The 6,000-nt window shown below is 46.2% G+C and overlaps 1 long non-coding RNA gene across 2 annotated transcripts in view; it reads left to right on the forward strand.

Moving 5' to 3' along the window:
* LOC139235390 (uncharacterized) overlaps positions 1-5,468 on the forward strand; it is a 54,165-nt gene extending 48,697 nt beyond the window's left edge. Inside the window, exons 2-3 of one of the 2 annotated variants that reach the window (XR_011588474.1) lie at positions 2,979-3,141; positions 5,394-5,468. This is a non-coding gene — a long non-coding RNA (uncharacterized lncRNA). Of the gene's footprint in view, positions 1-2,978; positions 3,142-4,228; positions 4,588-5,393 lie in introns of those variants that run through there. The other variant, XR_011588475.1, reaches the window with a different exon arrangement.
* Positions 5,469-6,000: the final 532 nt, after the last annotated feature.

Here is a 6,000-nt window from a genome sequence, read left to right on the forward strand (position 1 = left end):
CCCACATTTGAAGTGCCTTACCCCAGTCCCAGTGTATCCCTCCCCAGCCGGAGTGCCTTACCCCAGTCCAAGTATATCCCTCCCCCAGTTGAAGTGCCTTCCCCCAGTCCCAGTGCATGCCTCCTCCAGTTGAAGTGCATTGTTCCAGTTGCAGTATATCCCTGCCACAGTTGAAGTGCGTTACCGCAGTCCCAGTGTATCCCTCCACGGCCAAAGTGTCTTACCCCACTCCCAGTGTATGCCTCCCCCAGTTGAAGTGCCTTACCCCAGTCCCAGTGTATGCCTTCCCCAGGTCAAGTGCCTTACCTCAGTTTAAGTGTATCGCTCCCCAGCCGAAGTGCCTTACTCCAGTGCCAGTGTATCCCACCCCCAGTTGAAGTGCCTTACCCCAGTCCCAGTGTTTGCCTCCCCCGGTTGAAGTGCCTTACCCCAGTGCCAGTGTATCACTCCCCCAGTTGGAGTCCCTTAACCCAGTCCCAGTGCATGCCTGCCCTAGTTGAAGTGCCTTACCCCAGTCCCAGTGTCTGCCTTCCCCAGCTGAAGTGCCTTACCCCAGTCCCAATGTATCCCTCCCCCAGCCGATGTGCCTTACCCCAGTCCCAGTGCATGTCTCCCCCAGCCGATGTGCCTTACCCCAGTCCCAATGTATCCCTCCCCCAGCCGAAGTGCCTCACCCAAGTCCGATATCTCTGCACCAGCTGCATGGAATGATTCGGGCCAGGCGGGGGCGGGGCTTGCTGCTTGTCAATCACAAAGTGCAGAACCAATAGTTTCCTGGGTTAATAAACCCGGGGAGTGAGAGTGGTCACACAGCCCGAGTGTGGGCCCAGGCCCGAGAGACAACACTCCGCACCACCCGCTTCACACACACCCGGGCTCGTCCCCAGGCCCCGAATCACAGCCTGCAGACCCCGTGTTTACCCACCGGTTACAGACACGGTCAATGAGCGTCCGGGGGAGTGGGCTCAGCGGCCATCATCTTGGTCAGGGTGGAGGGAGCGGGCTCAGCGGCCGCCATCTTGGTCATGGTGTGGGGAGCGGGCTGAGCGGCCGCCATCTTGGTCAGGGTGTGGGGAGCGGGCTGAGCGGCCGCCATACTGGTCTGGGTGGAGGGAGCGGGCTCAGCGGCCGCCATACTGGTCTGGGCGGGTCTCGCGGCGCATGCGTGGCTTTTTCAGCAGGGACAATGGGTGGGCGTGGCTTCAGGTTGTCTGTCAGTTTGATTGGACCACATGTTTGTGACCAGGTCAGTGGCCCCTGAAAAGGAGTCTTCTTGTGCTGATTGTTGCCTGGTGACTCTGGGACAGCCCGACTCACGTTATTGGGCCAGTCTGGGCTCACCCCATTGGGCCAGCCTGGGCTCACCTTATTGGGCCAGCCTGGGCTCACCCTATTGGGCCAGGATCTTACTATTGGACCAGCATGGGCTCATCCAATTGGGCAAGCATGGGCTGACCCTATTGGGCCAGCACGGCCTCACCCTATTGGGCCACTCAATTGCACTATTTTGGGCCAGCCCAGGCTCAGCCTACTGGCCAGCCCGGGCTCATCTTATTGGGGCAGCATAGGCTCACCCTATTGGACCAGCACAAAAGATGCAGTGTCCAGCAGAGAGAATCAGCAGCTCATTGATTTTATTCTTCCTCTGCGCACAGCGGGTGCAGAACTGAACCCAACCTTGTAAACTGGAAATGCATCATCACAGTCACATTGGGGAGAGGACGTTCACCTGCTCTGAGTGTGGGAAGTGATTCACTCAGTCATCCAACCTGCTGACACACCAGCGAGTTCACAAGTGACTGCAGGGTTTAGATTCTGCTGTTATTGCTGGTGTTAATGGCTTCCTGACTGAATCTTGTTTCTTGTGTTGGTTGGAATTTGTTTCTGCTGATGTGAATAACCCCTATAACTGGGCTGGAGTTTAATAATTTGATATTATAAATAACAGAGTGTGTCGATATTTGATGAGTCCAAGATAAGAGGGGATTAAGTTATTTCCTGTTACCGACTGCACCATTTTGTCATTTTCTCCTTTCTAACTCTACATTATTTCAGTCTCATATCTTTGGTTACTCTCAGGGACAAGTCCTAGTTCCTCTTACCTTCCAGAGTACCTCTCCTTGCCTTGGTATCGAGCAAATGTGTCAGAAACACGCCCGGGATCACTAAACACAAAACCCAGTCTCATAATCACTTTCAGATAATGGACTGAGTGTGTGCCCCTGTTGGAGCGGATTTTTGGACATATACTTGACTAGTATACGGGACCAAACATTTGTTTTTATTTTACCCTTGAATGAATTTTGTAAGCGACAATACTGATGCATCATGCTTTATATAAAAAAACACAGTTAGACTTCAAGGTATGCTGGCATTGAGTTATGGAGATAGGAAAGTGAGATAATGAACGACTGGAGAGATAAGTGGGGGTATGTTTGTCTATACCGGTGCCAAAAATCCTGCCACTTGTTTTTTTTGTTGATAAAAGGGGAACTAGTCCTCCTGGATGCATATAATTCCTGTCACAATGCGAGGCTGGTTTATATCAAGAGCTCAGCCTTGGACAGTAATTGTATGAAAAGCTTTGTAAACCTTGTAATGCGATGATTGAACTTAAGGACTAGTGCTAAAGCACGTGATGTAAAGTGACATAATTTGTAAGATAAAAAACCTCACTGGAGATATCAAATTGTGAAGCTGGTTCAGAGACAGGGGTCGCTAACACTTCTCCCAAAGTTTTGTCTCCGATTTAATAAACCTCTCTTTATATATTATACAGTCTCGGAAATATTTTTCCACAACAAAATAGCGTCACAAACAGGATACTGTCCGATCAGAAGTGATCACTTAAGACAGTATTTGGAATCTGGTGTTAGAGACTGAGAGAGAGGTCTATGAGCACGACGGGATAGTGTATAAGATACGAGTAAGTAGATAGCAGGAGGTGGCTGACTAACCAGTTTGAGTTGTCCCTTTAGTAAATAAGGTCGGTGCAGAAGGGAGCTGATCACTAGAGACGAAACTCCGGTGGTAAGGAAACACGCTAGCTTTGTTGCAAAGACAAAGGGTCTCCACAGAGTAGTCGTGGCCGTGAGTATTACAGAAACAAAGGGAAACGTCCGAGACTGGCGAACATGGAAGGTAAGGAAGGGAATGTAAAACGCGGGCTGCCCGGGTCATTAATTAATTCCTATCATTAATTGTAACTTGCGTAATTACATAATGCCATAAGAAAGCTGATAGCGACTATCTTAAGTGACATATGGATCTAAAAATAGAACTGGCCAGAGTTAAGCTTTGTTGAAACAAGAGAGACTTTTGTGAATATCTATTTTGAATGAGAATACTTGAGTGATTTTGACTGCGGAATGAATGAAAAGCCTGTTTGGGAAGGTATGGAGTGGCTGACCGTTTTAGCTCCACCCACCTTTTCCAAACAGAGTGAAAGTTTTTTTAACCCTTCGTAGTGTTGTCCTGTATATGGGAAGTTTAAGAAAGTGTGAAACTTATGGTATTACATTTTAAGTTAGAAACGCAGGTGTGGATATATTCGGATGATAAGTTATGGAGCTAGGAAATGCACAAAGGATAGGTTTGTTGAATAAAAGAGAAAAAATACATAGTCCCGGTAGTAAAAAAAAAATTTATTTGACACGCTCACTTACTTGTCGAAAGAAAACATGCAATTGGGTTGAAAGACATAAATTTAGTCGAGGAATGAGATAAAGAATGCCTTTTAAAACGCTCCCATTTTCCTTTGTGTAAAACCTTGAGACAAAAGCTTCTAGCTCAGTAAAAAAAAAAAAGTTTTAAATCTAGAAATACCTTCAGGGATCAGGTCAAACTCCTGGGCGAGTGGTGAGCTATCTGTGAAGGTGTAAAAGGGACTTTTGAAAAAGGCGAAAACAGTAAGCTTTGGCAGTTTAGAAAAGACGCAACTTTGAAAATAAACAAATTGAACGATTGGAAAGAAAAAGTGTCTTCGATTGTCTGATGATTTTAAATACTAAACCTAATTTGAAGAAAGGTGATCTAAAAAAAAAGACGTAATGCACTAATTAGGTGCTGGAAAAAAAAAGGGGTGTTTGCGATGGATAAAGACATAACTTAATAAATACCAGTTGATATCAGCTGTGAAAAAGATATTGGTTTAATTGGGAAAAAAAAAGAATTTGAAGAGGTAAAAAACACTCTCCATTGATAATGATTTTAAATGATTAAAATTAAGTCAGTGCCGCTGGGACCCGAGACGAACAGATAAGTATTGAGAAACTACACCAGGACACTTCTGAGGAGGAAATAGGTATGTGGACAAAACAGGGCGCAACGCAAGGGAAGGATAACGTTTGTAGACGAAACGACAAGGTAATGGCGCCTGAATGCATACAGAATACCTTATTGGAGTTGCATCATGGCCTGTCTCAATCAGGATGAGAGGCCATGACCGGGAGTCTTGGGAGAGATTGGTGGTGGAAAGGGATGGGGAGAGATATCACCAAACATTGCCATCGATGCATTACGTGTGCACAATATAATCCAGGCCGGCCCATTAATATTAAAATGGGACACCAGCCCCGTCCACGGGGGCCATGGGAACACGTACAAATTGATTTCACCAGTCCTTTGCCCCCATCCCATGGAAAAAAGATATCGCCTAGTGATTATAGATCAATTTACCCGGTGGGTAGAAGCTGTCCGCACACGTGATTGCACTGCCTCAACAGTGGTAAGGATATTCTGACCAAGGCACCCACTTCACCAGGAAGATTGTAAAAACAATATGCCAGCTGATGGGCATAAAACAAAAATTCCACATCCCCTACCACCCGCAGAGTTCTGGGATGGTAGAGTACATGAACCAAACCCTTAAGAACGCCCTGGCAAACGCCATGCAAACGTCAGGAAAAACATGGATGGAAGTATTACGCATTATTTGGATGAAGTTAAGAGCCACGACAAACTGGACAACCGAATTAACCCCTTATGAACTAATGACAGGAAGGGCGATGCAATTACCAGAGAACATCATAACAGGTGGGACCGATGTAGGCCCATTAAAAGACAAAATAAAACGGTATGTCTTGGAACTAAGTACTCAATTAAAAGGGATGCGTAAATTAGTTAGGGACAATCAGGAAGAAAGAGATGCGGAAGCAGAGCTTACAAAGCTCCCTGAAGTCCCGTTGGCGGGAAGTCGCGTTATGGTAAGGGTCGTACCGGGAAGACTGGGGTTTGCCCCAAAATGGATAGGACCATATGAGGTTATAATCAGCGGGGACACTTGTGCCTGCATCGATGTAAAAGGGAACGGACAATGGAAGCATTGGACCCATCTTAAGGTTTTTGAACGAACCGTTTAGCACACGTATTAGTTGTTGTTTGTCTATTTACAGATTGACAGCGAGAGATTCTTCAAGCAAGCCATATGGCCATTTTGCCTTTGACTATTTGTTAATTATAGAGTAATAAGATGAAACTATATATTGCGATTGGTGCGATTATCATAGTTCATGTTTGGTCCGGCCTGCTAGCTAGACCGAAACGAGAGTTACATGTGAATACCTTTTTATACATGTCTTATGTTTCTGCACAAAGTGGGAACTTTTCGAGTTGCTGGGTATGTTCGCACATCCCCATACATAGCAAAGGAGGCATCCCTTTGAGGTCAATCTCCCTCAACATTTTGGAAGTAGTGGAGTGGGTAATAAAGAAACGTGGAGATGGGAGGGTTACCTTTTGGATGCATTGACGGATGGTACCATCCGGAATACAATAGGATGGTACGACCCCCATTCATGGTTTTGACCAACACCTCAGGAGTTGGAAGGCTCACTGCTGACATTTGTTTCACTAGAAACCTGACTGGTGAGGAAACAGGTTTTGAGCAGGATATAGCAATAGTACGCAATACTTTAACCTCACCAGGTGGAACATAACAGACAGCGAAACAATAAACCAGAGGTTCCTTGAAATGGAGAGTTTGAAGAATCAGACAAGTAG

The sequence above is a fragment of the Pristiophorus japonicus genome, chromosome 23, assembly GCF_044704955.1.
Source record: "Pristiophorus japonicus isolate sPriJap1 chromosome 23, sPriJap1.hap1, whole genome shotgun sequence".
NCBI lineage: Eukaryota > Metazoa > Chordata > Chondrichthyes > Pristiophoridae > Pristiophorus > Pristiophorus japonicus.